This window comes from Ranitomeya variabilis, chromosome 1 (genome assembly GCF_051348905.1).
Source record: "Ranitomeya variabilis isolate aRanVar5 chromosome 1, aRanVar5.hap1, whole genome shotgun sequence".
Lineage (NCBI taxonomy): Eukaryota > Metazoa > Chordata > Amphibia > Anura > Dendrobatidae > Ranitomeya > Ranitomeya variabilis.
This window is the reverse complement of record NC_135232.1, coordinates 982,383,940-982,401,007: the sequence shown is the minus strand read 5'-3', so window position 1 is coordinate 982,401,007 and position 17,068 is coordinate 982,383,940. Positions and strand designations below refer to the sequence as shown.

The 17,068-nt window shown below is 45.9% G+C and overlaps 1 protein-coding gene across 3 annotated transcripts in view; it reads right to left on the bottom strand.

Annotated features, from left to right (window-relative positions):
• The window catches only part of FNIP2 (folliculin interacting protein 2), a 124,217-nt gene that overhangs the window by 65,546 nt on the left and 41,603 nt on the right, over nucleotides 1-17,068 (bottom strand). The window lies entirely within an intron of this gene.

Genomic DNA, 17,068 nt, shown 5'->3' with positions numbered 1-17,068 from the left:
GACGCGTTTCCCTTGGACTTCTTTCTGTGCATGAAGTGCTCGCCTTACAGCTGTTAACTCTTTTAGGTTGGAGGATGCCGTTCTCATTGAGGGTTCCCATGGACCCTGTAGAACAAGGTCTGACAGGTGTGCCCCCCAACCTAATGGCCCTGCATCTGTAGTTAGTACTACTGGGTTTTGAATCGACCATGGTACAACGTTTAGGTTTTCAGTGTTCAGCCACCAGTTCAATGATTCCCGTAGCTGCGGTGATAGGAGAATCTTTCGATTCAAATTGTATGGAACCACTGACTGTTCGGACAGGATCTGATAGTGTAAATCTCTTGTATGGGTTTGCACCCTCTGGACTACTGGAATTGTTGCTGTTAGGACACCCAAGAGTGACATTGCCGATCTTATAGAGATGGGTTGACTCGACTGTACCTGGCGTATTTTCTGAAGAATGGTGTGAATCTTTTTGTCTGGGAGAACGCATTTTTGCTCGACTGAGTCCAGTTAGATCCCCAGGAATTCCTGTATCTGGGTTGGGTTTAGTCTTGATTCTTTGAAGCTTATTATCTAACCCAAACTGGTCAGTATTTCTAGCACTCGTGACTGCTTTTCCACATTTTTGTTTGTCGTCTGCTACAACAAGAAAGTTGTCTAAATAGGGTACCAGAAGTATATTTTTCTTCCTTACGTAAGATGCCATTTCGGAGATTATTTTTGTAAATATCCGTTGGGCTACTGAGACCCCGAAGGGAAGGCACTGATATTGTAGGTGAGTGGGAACTTGAGCAAGTTCCACTACCAACCTTTAGTTACTGCTGGTGTTCTTCGTAGATTGGTACATGGTAATAAGCGTCGGTTAGATCTATTACCACCATGTAACACCCAGGATTGAGTAGCTTTATTGCTGACTTTAGAGTTTCCATTTTGAACCTCTCCACCAGAATAATAGAATTAGACTTACCGGTAATTCGGTTTCTAGGAACCTTCCACGACAGCAATATCGGAGGATGTCTCCCCGCCCTAATAGGGGACAGGAAACAAAGAGGTTAAATACCCCTCCCCTTCCTGCAACCACCAGGGTTTTTTCTGGACACAGTAGCATGTATAGTTATCACTTAAGTGCAGGAATCATCTAATAAATACATCAGATAGGGAGGGAAATTAGTGCGGTCGTGGAAGGTTCCTAGAAACCGAATTACCGGTAAGTCTAATTCTATTTTCTCCAGTCACCTTCCACGACAGCAGTATCGGAGTGATACCAACCGCTAATTTCTTTAGGGAGGGACAACTGCTTGGAGAACGCGTCTGCCAAACGGTAGGTCCCTAGTGAAGTTGAGCCTGTAGTGTCTGGTGAATGTATGGACTGACGACCAGGTGGCGGCTCTGCATATCTGCTCCGATGATGCCCCCTCTCTGCCCAGGAAGTCGAGACTGAACGGGTGGAATGGGCTTTTAGTGAAACTGGAGGTGCAAGCTTCTGGGATGAGTGTGCAAGACAAATGGCTTCTTTAATCCAATTAGCGATCGTGCGTTTTGGCTGCTTTCTTGCCCTTATTTCGTCCTGACCACTGGACGAACAGGTTTTGGTCCAACCTCCAACTTTGTCTGTTGGAGGTAGAACAGGACCACTCTACGGACGTCCAGGGTGTGAAAGGCCTCTTTTGGATTAGAGGGATTTGGACAGAATGAGGGTAAAATGATGTCTTGATTTCTGTGGAAGTCTGAAACTACCTTAGGCATAAAGGAAGGGTCTAATTTGAGGATTATACTATCCATGGTTATGGTCAGGAATGGCTCCTGGACTGATAAGGCCTGTAGTTCCCCTATACGCCTGGCGGTAGTGATAGCTACCGGGAAGACGGTTTTAAGGGTCAGGAATTTTAAGCTGGAGGCTGAAAAGGGTTCAAAGGGGTCACCGGTCAGACCTTTTAAAACAAGGTTCAAGTCCCAAGGAGGGGTGTGGACGTGAAGTCTCGGACGGATTTTAGTTGCCAATGTTATGAATCGTTTGATCCACCGGTGGTTTGCTAGATCTTGGTCGAAGAAAGACCCAAGAGCTGACACCTGAACCTTTAGGGTAATAGGTGAAAGCCCCAGTTCCAAGCCCTTCTGCAGGAATTGAAGGATCTGTGCAATATTTGGGTTGAATGGATCCGGTCTGTTCGGGAAACACCATGACGAGAATTTTTTCCATATTTTGCAATAAATGGCGTTAGTTATTGGCTTCCTACTCTTTTGTAGGGTTTCAATTACTTCCTGTGAGAGACCTCTGGCTTTCAGGATCTCGGCTTCAGTAACCAGGCTGCTTGTTTTAGCTTGTGTAGGTACGGATGGATCAGGGGACCTTGTTGAAGAAGGTCGCGTCTTTGGGGAAGCAGAATCAGGCCTTCTAGACACATGCTTGTTAATGCGCTGAACCAGCTTCTCCCTGGCCACAATGGGGCTACCAGAATCGTTGTAACCTGATCTATCCGGATCTTCTGTAATGTTCTGGGTAGCAATGGGATTGGTGGGAAGGCATATGCCAGGGCAAACTCCCAGGGGTGGGAGAAAGCGTCCAGTCCCTGCGCCTCGTTTGAGGTGGTCAGGGAGAAGAAGGTGTTTGATTTTGCATTCCGATTGTTGGCAAACAGGTCCACATCGGGAGTTCCCCACCTCCGGACTAAGGGTACCGTCACACATTGAAATTTTCATCGCTGCGACGGCACGATTCGTGACGTCGCAGCGTCGTATAATCATCGCACCAGCGTCGTAGACTGCGGTTACACGTTGCAATCACGGCGCTGGAGCGATGCCGAAGTCCCCGGATAACCAGGATAAACATCGGGTAACTAAGCGCAGGGCCGCGCTTAGTAACCCGATGTTTACCCTGGTTACCAGCGTAAACGTAAAAAAACAAACAGTACATACTCACCCGTCGGTGTCCTTCAGGTCCCTTGCCGTCTGCTTCCTGCTCTGAGTGCAGCCGTACAGTGAGAGCAGAGCGCAGCACCGCTGTGATCTGCTCTCACTTTCCGGCCGGCACTCAGAGCAGGAAGCAGACGGCAAGGGACCTGAAGGACACCGACGGGTGAGTATGTACGGTTTGTTTTTTTACGTTTACGCTTGTAACCAGGGTAAACATCGGGTTACTAAGCGCGGCCCTGCGCTTAGTTACCCGATGTTTACCCTGGTTACAAGCGAAGACATCGCTGGATCGCTGTCACACACAACGATCCAGCGATGTCAGCGGGTGATCAAGCGACGAAAGAAAGTTCCAAACGATCTGCTACGACGTACGATTCTCAGCAGGGTGTCTGATCGCAATAGCGTGTCAGACACAGCGATATCGTAACGATATCGCTAGAACGTCACGAATCGTAACGTCGTAGCGATGGAAATTTCAATGTGTAACGGTACCCTAAGGATAGGAATACATCCTGGTTTAGAGACCACTCTCCTGGATGGAAGTCCCTCCTGCTGAGGTAATCCGCCTGGGAATTGTCCAATCCCTTTATATGTACTGCGGAGATGGACAGAAGGTGATTCTCCACCCAGGAAAAAAATCCTTCCAGCAGTTATCTTTAGGCTCGAGTGTCCTGTGCCCCCTTGGTGCCGGAGATAGGCCACAGTGGTCATATTGTCGGACATCACCCGTACATGGTTACCTTGAATGAGGGCAGATGTGGCTCTTAGCACCTCTTCCACTGCTTTCAATTCCCTCAGATTTGAGGAGCTGCCTTACATCTGGGGGCCACAACCCCTGAAAGTGGGAGCGTTCGATCACGGCGCCCCAACCTCTCTGGCTTGCGATTGTTGTGCGTACTCTGAGAGGAGTCTGATCCCAGTTGACTCCCCGATGTAGGTTTTGGGAGTTCAACAACCATGAGAGGTAAGATTTCACACGAGAGGGGAATCTTCCTGGTTAAAGCCATCTGGCGTCCTCTTGAATACGTCAGGATGTGAGATTGAAGAATTCTCGTATGGGCTTGGACCCAGGAGACTGCCTGGATGGATGATGTCAATGAACACAGGATTGACAGAGTCTCTTAGAGTCTGGGTTTTTTGGCTTCTGAACCTGGAGATCCTGTGGACAAGATCGATCTGACGGTCTCGGGTAGAAAGGACATCCTCTTCTCCAAGTACAGAAGAACTCCTAGGAATTTCTTCCGTGGAGATGGCCAGAGATCTGATTTTGCCAAATTCGGGATCCACCCGAGTGACCTTAGGATATCGAGGACCTTCGTCACGTCCTGATTGAGGCACGAAGCGGATGGGGCGATGATGAGAAAGTCGTCCAAGTATGGAATGACACAGAACCCCTGTTGTCGGATAAAGATTACCGCTTCTGACATGATCTTGGTGAAGACTCATGGAGCAGACGAGACTCCGAAAGGAAGGACATTGAATTGGTAATGGCTGGCTCGCTTGTTTTGGGAAATTGCGAACCTGAGGAACCTCCTGTGGTCTGGATGTATTGGCAAATGATAGTATGCGTCCCTCAGGTCCAACGTCGCCATTACCCAGTCCTGACCAATTAGCGGGATTGCTGATCTGATCAGATTCCATTTTGAATCTTCGGTATTTTATTACCTGATTTAGAGGTTTCAGGTTTATAATGATACGGTGTTTCCCAGAGGGTTTTTTCACCAGAAAAAGGTGGGAATAGTGACCTTCTCCTATTTCCCGATGTGGTACATGGGAAATCACCTCTGCCTGAAGCAGGCTTAGAATATCCGGTATCAGAGATTCCCGAAGTCCTGGAGACTGTAGAGAAGTGATGGTTAGACGGTGAGGGGGAGGACTCTCGAACTCCAATCTTAGGCCTTTCCGTATGGTACGCAGGACCCACCGATCCGTGGTGATAGTCTGCCATTGGGAGAGGAATCGCGAGAGTCGACCTCCGACCGGAGGGCAGTCATTGCTTCTCAGAGGTCTGCTGAGGTTGGGGGACCAGGATATTTCTTGTTTTCCCTCCTTTGGGGTAGCTCCACCATCCCGATTTGCCCTTGCCCTTGTAATTTTGTTGGGGAGCTTGGTCAAGGGGGGGGGCTTACGAAAAAAAAAAAAGGTTTCTAGGGTTCTTTTGTTCCGGAAGGACTTTATCTGAGGCTTTGTCCAAGATTTCATCCAGGACAGGCCCAAATACATAATGACCTTGGAAGGGAATGCCACAAAGCTTGGACTTCGAGGTAATATCCCCCCCCCCCCCCCAGGATTTAAGCCACAAGGCCCTTCTAGCCGAATTCGTGAGGACAGCTGATCTAGCGGCTACTCGTACTGATTCTGCGGAGGCGTCCGCGAGGAATCTAGTCGCCTTCTGAAGCAGAGGGAGAGAATTAAGAATCTCTTCCCTAGAAGTACCTTGTACAAGGTGATTCCCCAAGGTACGCAGCCAGAGAAACCAGAATCTGGCTACACATGTTGAGGCCACGTTAGATCTCAGTAAATTAGTTGAAGTGTCCCAAGATTTCCTCAACAAGCTCTCAGTTTTCCATTCCATGGGATCTTTCAGCTGAGAGAAATCTTCAAAGGGTAGAGCCGTTTTTTTGGTTACCCTTGACACTTGAACACCTACTTTGGGCATTTCCAATAGAGACCAATCTCCCTCAAGGGGGAAACGATTCTTAAACTCCGATGGGACGTTTAACCCCTTTTCCGATAGGCCCCACTCATGGAGGATAAGACTTTCGATATTTTCGTGTATGGGGAATCCCTTCACAGATTTAGGTTTCAAACCCCCAAACATGTCATCCTGTACGAAATGGCCATCTACCTCCTCTTCTACCCCCATGGTTCCCCTCACCATGGAAACTAACTCTTCCATATCCTCGGAGAAGAGATATTTTTTATTGTCAGATTTGGGAGTGGAAGTAGAACCCTCATTCTCCCAAATGTCCTCTGAACCCGAGGTATGTATCTCGCCCGAGTCAGAAACTACCGGGGCTATCTTCCTTTTCTTAGGAGGGGGAGGCTGCGGTGTTGAGGTTTGAGAAAAGGCCGTCATGGAGGACTGAACCTCTTGTCTGATGAGGGTTCTGATGCTGTCCATGAGTGAGGGCTGTTCACTATGCAGAACTTCGTCTGTGCATGGTTGACAGAGCTTTTTATATGCGGAGGGAAGCTTGGAAGCACATGCAGCACGGCTGGGCATTTTATCCTTCCTAGGGGCAGGGACCTTGTCTCCCTAAAACGAGAGAGAAAGGCGGACTAAGTCACTTAAATTTAAATGGACAGCAAGGGACATCATCCCACTACTTACAGTAGGGGGGTGTACGCTGTCAGAGTGTAGGGGGGTTTGTCGCCGTCCATATGGTCAGTGCTCCAGATAGAGAGGGTCACACACAGAAGGTCTTACCTGGAGGCTTCCCCAGCCAGGAATACATTTACCGAAGCTCCCAGCAAATTTGGTGGTGCTCCTCCTCCTCGTCAGCATCCGTGGGTGGGGGGGGGGGGGGTTTGAGATCAGAGACGCCCGTCATGGCTGCCGCTGGAGGTCCTGGGGGCAGGGAAGCCGGCGCGGGAGCTTCAGCGTATGGAGCCGATGAAACTGGAAGTTCGGGTGCGCGCCACTTCCGGTGAGCGCGCGCCACCAGCAGCAGCGTGGAGGAAGGAGGAAGCCGGGGAGCTGCAGGAGGACCCCAGCGCACTGCACCGCCCTGCTTTGCCTCCCGAAAAAGGCGTGGGTAGGGCGGGTGGAGGTCCCAAGTCGCGTGGTGGACGTGGAGATGGGAGCAGTCCAAAGGAGGAGCCTGGCTTCAAGGTAACAGCGCTCCCGATCGCCGGCCACGGCAGCACTATCAGAGAACCTCTTCATGCCCCATAGGGGACAGGAAAAACACTGGTAGTTGCAGGAAGGGGAGGGGTATTTAACCTCTTTGTTTCATGTCCCCTATTAGGGCGGGGAGACATCCTACGATACTGCTGTCGTGGAAGGTGACTGGAGAAATATCGGTTTAATGCTTTTAGGTTGAATATTGTCCTTATTGAGCAGTCTGGTATGGGTGTAAGAAAAAGGATACTGTAGAACCCTTCTCCTATTCGTTGATGTGGCACCTTTTTCAGAACCTGTTTTTGTAGGAGGATTCGGATTTCTTTTTCTAGTATGGCCTAATTTTTCTTGGCCATTTGAGTGGTTATCATCCTCAGCGACGGGGGGGCTGGTGAAACTTAGCCGCAGGCCCTCGGATAATAAATTGGTTATCCACTGTGTGGAAGGTAATGCTAACCATTGATGGAGAGAAAAAAAATAAATAAATAAAATCGGAGTCTACCTCCCACTGGATTCCTGGCGTCATTGAGGTTTGGAGTGTGGTCTAAGGGGAGGTTTATTGAAGAGGAATCCCCTATCTTTTCTCCAGGGTTTTCCTCACATGGATCCATCATCTGAGCGTCCTCGGCCACCTCTATTCCATGATCCTAGAAAGGACGAGCGAGTATCACCCCATCACCGTTTAGAGAAGGGAGGAAGTTGAAATCGTTTATTTTTATCCGACGCCTTCTCCAATAGTTCGTCTAATGCCTTCCCAAAAAGGTACTGACCTTCACAAGGGACTGCACAGAGTTTTACTTTTGACTGGAAATCTGCAGTCCAATTTTTTAGCCATAGTGCTCTACGCCCAGAATTTGATAGGGCGCATGCAAGAGCGGCACATCGAACGGAGCCTACTGACCCATTCGCTAGGAATCCTGCTGCTTTCTGTAATGAGGGTATTGCCTCTAATAGCCTCTCAGGCATTTGTTTTTAATTTGTTCAGTTAATTCCTCCAGCCACTTAACCATAGCACGAGCTGTGCAAGTGGCGGCAACCCCAGGCTTGAATGACCACGCTGACGCCTCCCAAGCGGATTTTAAGAAAGAATCATCCTTCTTGTCAAGGGGATCTTTTAAGGCACCCATATCCTCAAATGGTAGGGCTATTCCTTTAGAAGTGCTGGCAATGGCCGCATCTAGTTTTGGGGCTTTCCCCCCCCCCCCCCATTTGTCACAGACTTCATCATCAAACGGGTATTTACGTTTAAGTACCTGAGGCACTGACATCTATTTGTTAGGTTTTTTCCATTCCCTTTTCATTAAATTAAGGAGGTTTTCATGGAAGGGAAAAACCTTACGTTTTTCCCTTCCAAATTGCTAAACATGGAGTCTTGTACCGTGCGTTGTTCCTTGGGCGTTTCGACCCCCATAGTGGACCTAACCAATTTTAGTAATTCCCCAATATTTTCGGCCAAAAAAATAAGGGTGTCCACACATCATACGAGGAGTCCAGTTTCGACACTTCCAAGGGGGTTAATTCTACCAGTTCTTCCTCTGAATCTATGTCTGAACTTTGTTTTTTTTTTTTAGAGGTATGGGGAGGGGAGGGTTTTTTCAGCGCCGATTGCCGCTTGTTCCTTTAACTGCTCTTTTACTGATATCTTCACCTCATCTCTAATAATGGTTTTAATACTTTGGAGCAGGGACGGTGACTCTTCGGCTACTGTCCTATCAATACATGGCCGACAGATCAGTTTTTCATATGTTTTAGGGAGGGTTTCCCTGCATAACGCACATATGCCCTATTCTGTTTTGAGGTGGCTTTTTTAACCTACAATATAAACATGATAAGGCCATCACTACTGGTGTTTTTTGCCTTAAAGGCACTCACCCACCGAACCCCTTGGATATCACGGCAGGCTGTGGATTTTCTCTTTCTCCTCTGGTGCACGTCCATCTGCAGCGGGGTCCGCCATGCTTGAGGCTGTTTACCGCTGGGGAACTGTGCGCTGCTTTCTTTTATCTGAGTGGAGCGGTGTGTGCGCTCCTGGAACAACTCCCACCCGGAAGCGTCCAGCACACCTTCTCACTCCCGGTCGCGGCGGAAGTGACGTCACACGCCGAGATCACCCATTCAGTTGGCGCCAGCGTCGTGATGGGCACGCCTGCAACCGGCCCAGCCTCCTGACAAGAGCAGTCGCCGGGGAGTCCAGAGAGGGTACGAGCGCGGCAACAGACAGCTCCCCTTGGCCGGGATTACAGATGCGCACTACCGCGCCCAGCTCCCCGAGGACCGTACCGAAATCAGAGGGCAATCCCTCTGGAGGTATTCTGCCACAGGCATCCCCCTACAGGAACAGGAAACCAAACTGATGATAGAGAGATACCGCCCCCTTCTTTTATCTCTGCTACAGGTTTCCTGTTCCTGGGGGCAGATACCATCTCATGTGCGGTGCCGTCATGGGGAAGGGAAAATTCTCACTGTACGTGTGGAAACAGACATGTGCACAGCAACATTGATTTCAATGTGTCTAGGGTACATGTTAAAAGTCCCCACACATACTGGATATGCAAATTGCCTCTTCTGAGAAAAAGAGGACTTAAACTCTATAGCGCCACCTGTTGGAAGTAGCGATCCTACAAGTCACAAACAACCCTTTAACAAGTCGTGCAATATGACTTAGGATAAAAGCCAAATCAGTATCTCGGTGTTTCGGGCTGTTGGCCCTCGTCAGTGCGAAGCATGAGAACTAATTTTGCTAAGCGAAAGGCTCCGGACTGGGGTCTAAGGGGTAACATTTCTCCTTATGGCGAGTGACATACCATCTCTGGCTTGTCAAGGAGAGGAGGCTTATTCGCCGTGCAATGCTCCCCTGGGAAATATACTTCCCGATACTTTCAACAGGTGGCGCTATAGAGTTTAAGTCCTTTTTTTCTCAGAAGAGGCAATTTGCATATTATATTTCCCAGAGGAGCATTGCACGACGAATAAGCCTCCTTACCTTGACAAGCCAGAGATGGTATGTCACTATCCATAAGGAGAAATGTCACACAGACGTGTGAAACAGCCCTGAAACAAACAATTCCTGTGTTTTGTTCATTCTGCCTCCCAATACTCAGAATAGAAAGCAATCAAAACAGGTCACGTACCCAAAAATGGTACCAATAAAAAAACAGCTACTTGACCCACAAAAAAAAAAAAAAAAAAAAAAGGCACCTTCATATGACTGTCGGACGAAATGTAGTAAAAAAAAATAGATCTCAAAATATGGAGATGCAAAAAAAAAAAAAAAAAAGGAATATGTAGTCACACCAAGTTGATGAATAACATTCCAACTTATACCACGAGGAACGACAAACAAAACCAGTACTTCCCCCTGCTGTTTAATTTCCTCATTCTGTGACCCAAAGATTGCAGTAAGGTACGGCACATTATTCCCACGCTCTATGCTGAGCGCTTACAATGGGGTTTCCGTGTAAATCTCTGAAATAAGCGATTTAGACGGAACCCCTGGCAAAAGATTCCCTATAATGAGGCAGACTGAGCCAGTGGACACCGTCTGGCCTATGAGTCGGCGGTGTCCTTTTTTCCTTTTTTAGGCGTGCATAAACGTGCAGTCGGCCACTTTTGTGCACCTCTGAAAAGGACACCGCTGACCAGACTTTAGTACAGAGCAACTGTGTCCTCAGTGAAAGAATTCCTCGAGACCTTCATCTGAATTACATCATTCGGAGATTTAGATGGAAACCCTGGTATAAGTGCTCAGTATTGCGAAGGATAAATGTGAGCCCAAACGTTATGTAAAGTGTGCCCAGTAAAAGCTTCAACTCAATCCACAAAAAAAAAAAAAGCGAGTCCCTACTCAGGTCCATCTGTTAACAGAAATATAAGGGGAACCATGTAAGGCTTGCAAGTATGATGCTAGAAACTCGTGTGAGTCACTTGCATCAATACCCGCACACTCGGGACCAGAGTGCCGGCGGCAGCGCCGAGTATTTATGCGCGAGTTTCTTGCATCACACTCGCAAGTGTGACCCTGGCCTTACTGGTAGTATAAAAGGCTCAAGAAAAGTTCCACGGCTCTTCGCCCCTAAAAGAAATCCAGCGAATGATGCACTACAAAAACCAAATGCCACCCTCCCTTCTAAGCTCCACTGTGTCGAAACCACATTTAGCATGTCTGTAGCGATGGCAGCCCGCCTAATGTACGGGTGCATGCCTCCAGAAGCACAAGAAAGTACTGGTCACAATAGCAAATTTCCACTTGTCACTCAGAAACATCCAATGCGGCTTGTTTCCGGAAAACACCCATGGAGTCAAAAATCAGCACACTTGTATAAATTCCCAAAGAAATATAAGAGTTATACATTTCCAAAACAGGGTCACTTGAGTGAGGGGGGTGTGCTGCTCTTCTAGCACTCAAGGGCTCTGTATATGAAAGCCATTCTAGGAAAACCAGAGACCCAGGCGGCAAATCGCACTCCATCACTCCCCAGTTGCGCCGTATGGCCAAACAGTACTGTACAGCTACTTATGAAGTATTGCCACATTCAGCAGAAATTGTGGAACACATTTTGGTGCCATTTTTACCCACTTCCCCTTGGGAAAATGTAAATTCTGGAGCTAAAACAATTTGTGGTAAAAATGTAATTATGTTCCCTGCCCAATAGCATAAAGTTTGGTGACATCTGTGGTGTCAATATGATCACTGCATGCCTAGATTAATTTATTGAGAGGTAGTTTGTAAAATTAGGTCTCATATGGAGGTATATGTCTGCTGTTCTGGCACCTCAGGGGCTCTGACAGTAGGTCACTGCACACACGAACAGTAAAATCTGCACTAAATTATGGCGCTCCTTCCCTTCTGAGGTTTTGCACTGTGCCTTAAAAGTAGTTCCCGATTACAGGTAAAGCTTTGGTGTACTCAGAAATTGCACAACAAACTGAGGTCCTTTTTTTTCTACTAGCCCTTGAAAACATTGAAAAATTTGGGGCCAACATTTTAGCAGTAAAAATATAAATTTTTCATTCTTCACCTCACAATGGTATAAATTTCTGTGAGGCCCACGTGGTGTCAGCATGCTCACTACATCCCTACATTGAGGTGTAGTTTGTAAAATTACATGTTTTCTGCCATTCTGGCACCACAGTGGCTCTGCCAATGTGACATGGCATCCTCAAACTATTCCAGCAAAATCTAAAATCCAATATGGCGCTTCTTTTCTGAGCTTTGCACTGTGCCTCAAAAGTAGTTTTTGACCATATCAGTGTACCCTTGTGAAAATAAAAAATTGAGGCAAAACATTTTGTGGGAATAATTTGTTTCATTTTCAGTTCATTATAAACTTCTATAAAGCACCTGTGGGTTCAAAGTGCTCCCCACATCTAGATAGATACAATCCTTGAGGGTGTATTGTTTCCAAAGTGGAGCCACTTGTGGGGGTTTCCACTGTTTAAAACACATCAGGTGCTCTAACAATGAGACATGGCATCCACTCTCGATTCCAGCTATTTTTGCTTTCAAAGAGACAAAAGGTGCTCCTACTCTTCCAAGCCCTGCAACGTTTCCTCACATATGGGGCATATACATACACACACATTATTATAAAAATATATATATTATATATACATACACACACATACATATATACATACACACACACCGTATATACTCGAGTATAAGCCGACTCGAGTATAAGCCAACCCCCCTAATTTTGCCACAAAAAACTGGGAAAACTTAATAACTTGAGTATAAGCCTAGGGTGGGAAATGCAGCAGCTGCCGGTAAATGTCAAAAGTAAAAATAGATACCAATAAAAGTAAAATTAATTGATACATCAGTAGGTTAAGTGTTTTTGAATATGCATATTGAATCAGGAGCCCCATATAATGCTCCATAAAGTTTATGATGGCCCCATAAGATGCTCCATATTAAAATATGCCCCATATAATCCTGCATAAAGGTTAATAATGGTCCCATAAGATGCTCCATAAAGATATTTGCCCCATATAGTGCTGCACAAACATTGATTATGGCCCCATAAGATGCTCTATACAGACAATTGCCCCATACAATGCTGCACAAACGTTGATTATGGCCCCATATAGACACTTGCCCCATATAGTGCTGTACAAGCGTTATGGCCCCATACAGACACTTGCCCCATATAGTGCTGCACAAACATTGATTATGGCCCCATAAGATGCTCTATACAGACAATTGCCCCATACAATGCTGCACAAACGTTGATTATGGCCCCATATAGACACTTGCCCCATATAGTGCTGTACAAGCGTTATGGCCCCATACAGACACTTGCCCCATATAGTGCTGTACAAACGTTGATTATGCCCCATATGATGCTCCATACAGACACTTGCCCCATTTGCTGTAATAAAAAAAAAAATAAAAAAAATCACATACTCACCTCTCCGTCGCTCAGGCCCCCGGCACTTTCAATGTTCACCTGCTCCTTGATCCGGCGCCGCTCCATCTTCAGCGTCTTCTGCACAGACGTTCAGGCAGAGGGCGCGCACTAACCACATCACTGCATCCTCTGACCTGAGCGTCACTGCCGAAGACGCAGCGGTGCCGGAAAGAGGAGCAGGAGAATATCGTGCAGCGCTCCCTTCCCAGTTATACTCACCTGCTCCTGACGCGGTGCAGACCCTGCCTCCCCGGCAGCTTCTTCCTGTACTGAGAGGTCACCGTTACCGCTCATTACAGTAATAAATATGCGGCTCCAACCCTATGGGAGGAGCCGCATATTCATTACTGTAATGAGCGGTACCATGTAACCGCACAGTACAGGAAGAAGACAGGGACCGCGCCAGGAGTAGGCGAGTATAATTAGACAGCCCCGCTCCCCCTCCCCTGCCAACCCCTGGGTATGACTCGAGTATAAGCTGAGAGGGGGACTTTCAGCCCCCCAAAAATGGGCTGAAAATCTCGGCTTATACTCTAATATAAATAAAATAAAATATTGCCACACTGTTTTACCTTAACCCTGTGTTGTCGGTGTAATGTATTGGCCACCGGGAGATCGAGCGGGCGTTCAGAGGTATGAGTCCTGGTCCATGCAGTCTTGCTAAAGACAGCAGGGCCAGCGGACGAGAGCACCCACTGACCCAGTTTCTCCACAGATGGCCACCCAGTTTTCTTTACTTAGAATTTGTATTATGGCAAGAAAAAAGCAGCTAACAGTCTATTCAGTAGGATTATCAGCTGTGTATCCACCAGACTTCTGCACAACACAACTGATGGTCCCAACCCCATTTATAAGGCAAGAAATCCCACTTATTAAACCTGACAGGGCACACCTGTGAAGTGAAAACCATTCTTGGTGACTACCTCTTGAAGCTCATCAAGAGAATGCCAAGAGAGTGCAAAGCAGTCAAAGCAAAAGGTGGCTACTTTGAAGAACCTAGAATATAAGACATAATTTCAGCTGTTTTACACTTTTTTGTTAAGTATATAATTCCACGTGTGTTAATTCATAGTTTTGATGCCTTCAGTGTGAATGTACAATTTTCATAGTCATGAAAATACAGAAAAATCTTCAAATGAGGTGTGTTCAAACTTTTGCTCTGTACTGTATACATATTTTTTTTTTCTCTTTTTTTCTCCATTCTTTCCCTTCCACGAAGCACCTGAAAGGTTAAGCTTCTTGAATGTGGTTTGAGAAACATGAGGGGTGCAATTGTTAGAATGGTGTCACTTCTGGCTATTTGCTGTTAGATTTGAAAAAGTCACTTCAAGAGTGAACCCTTCTAACAACCCCAACCAAACCCCCCCCAAACATACACTCGGGTGAAATGTTATTTATTTACTATTTTGTGTGGTATAGCCACCTGATCTAAGGGCATAAAGACAAAAAAAAATAAAAAATAGTTAGAAAGTTTGCAAGAGTTTCAAATTGTCAAGTTCTACATATTTTCATGAATCCCAAAAATCACAACCACCAAAATTTTACCACCAACAAGTACAATGGGAAAAAAACAAAAAAACAAACTCAGAATCACTGGATCTGTTGAAGCGTTATTACCAAATAAAGAGACACTGATCATTTAAAAAATTTGGCGGCCTGGTCATTAATGTAAAAATATTCTTTCACTAAAGGGGTTAAGGAACGTATCGGTCTTTGTTGTGATTGTTAGTTTTATCAATTTTATATTGCATATTTGGTCCAGGATATAAAATTTCTTTACACTGCTCAGTGTATACATCAATATTTGATGTTCAGATTCAGTATCCTTGTGATTCCATATTGCCATTACTGGCAATAAAGGCATTTCTTACATAGAGACTTTACTCTCTCTGAGCACCATGTATGCGCTCATTTACATCAGTTCACTAAAATTAGTCTATGGAAAAGCAGCTACAGTAGGAAATGTTTGTGTTTACCGAGCACACAATCACTTAACCACCTTCCTAAAAGGGTCTAGCCTCTGTTGGTCATTATATAAATCCTCCAATATTCCTTGAAATGTTGGATTTGGGACCAAAAAAAAAAAAAAAAAAAAAATTGGCACAAGAATCATTTCGGAACTTTCCATCTTTAATGTCACCCGTAATTGTACAAATCCTTAGAAATATTTTTGGGTGGAAAATTTTTTTAATTTTTCAAAGAACTAAAATAACTTTGTTGCATAAATATACACATGGTACCCTTTTAACCCCTTCGTGCCATGCGCCGTACTAGTACGGCGCTGCCGGCACTGCATTAGTGTCAGCCGCAGTACTAGTACGGCGCATCGATCACCGCGGTCTCGCGCTGAGCGCCGCGGTGATCGGGTGCGGGTGTCAGCTGTATATGACAGCTGACACCCGCAGCAATGTCGCCGATCGCGGGCATTTAACCCCTCTGATGCCGCTGTCAATAGTGACAGCGGCATAGAGGGGGATCGCGCAGGGACGGGGGCTCCCTGCGCTCTCCCACCGGAGCAGCGCGATGAGATCGATCTGCTCCGGTGACCTGGAAGGAGTCCCCGGATCCAAGATGGCCGCGGGACTCCTTCCGGGTCATGAGATGACCCTGCTTGCCGGCGTCTGCTGAGAATTCCTCATAGCAGGCGCCGGCAAGCCTCTGCAATGTGCCTGTCAGATCGGTGATCTGACAGAGTGCTGTGCACACTGTCAGATCACCGATCTGTGATGTCCCCCCCCTGGGACAAAGTAAAAAAAAAAAAATTTCCACATGTGTAAAAAAAAAAAATTAAAAAAAATTCCTAAATAAAGAAAAAAAAAAAAATTTATATATATATATATATATATATATATATATATATATATATATATATATATATATTCCCATAAATACATTTCTTTATCTAAATAAAAAAAAAAACACAATAAAAGTACACATATTTAGTATCGCCGCGTCCGTAACGACCCCACCTATAAAACTATATCACTAGTTAACCCCTTCAGTGAACACCGTAAAAAAAAACAAAAAAAACCGAGGCAAAAAAACAACGCTTTATTCTCATACCGCCAAACAAAAAGTGGGATAACACGCGATCAAAAAGACGGATACAAATAACCACGGTACCGCTGAAAACGTCATCTTGTCCCGCAAAAAAAAAAGCCGCCATACAGCATCATCAGCCAAAAAAATAAAAAAGTTATATTCCTCAGAATAAAGCGATGCAAAAACAATTATTTTTTTATATAAAATAGTTTTTATTGTGTAAAAGCGCCAAAACATAAAAAAATTACATAAATGAGGTATCGCTGTAATCATACTGACCCGAAGAATAAAACTGCTTTATCCTTTTTACCAAACGCGGAACGGTATAAACGCCCCCCCTAAAAGAATTTCAGGAATTGCTGGTTTTTGTTCATTCCGCCTCCCAAAAATCGGAATAAAAAGCGATCAAAAATTGTCATGTACCCGAAAATGGTACCAGTAAAAACGTCAACTCGTCCTGCAAAAAACAAGATCTCACATGACTCTGTGGACCAAAATATGGAAAAATTATAGCTCTCAAAATGTGGTGATGCAAAAACTATTTTTTGCAATAAAAAGCGTCTTTTAGTGTGTGATGGCTGCCAACCATAAAAATCCGCCCCAAAAACGCTATAAAAGTAAATCAAATCCCCCATCCCCCTTCATCACCCCCTTAGTTAGGGAAAAATAATAAAATTTAAAAAAAAAATATTTATTTCCATTTTCCCGTTAGGCTACTTTCACACTAGCGTCGGTACGGGGCCGTCGCGCTGCGTCGGCCCGACATACCGACGCATACTGTGCAAGCGCCGCACAACGGGGGCAGCGGATGCTGTTTTTCCACGCATCCGCTGCCCCATTGTGAGGTGCGGGCGGAGTCCCAGCCGCGCATGCG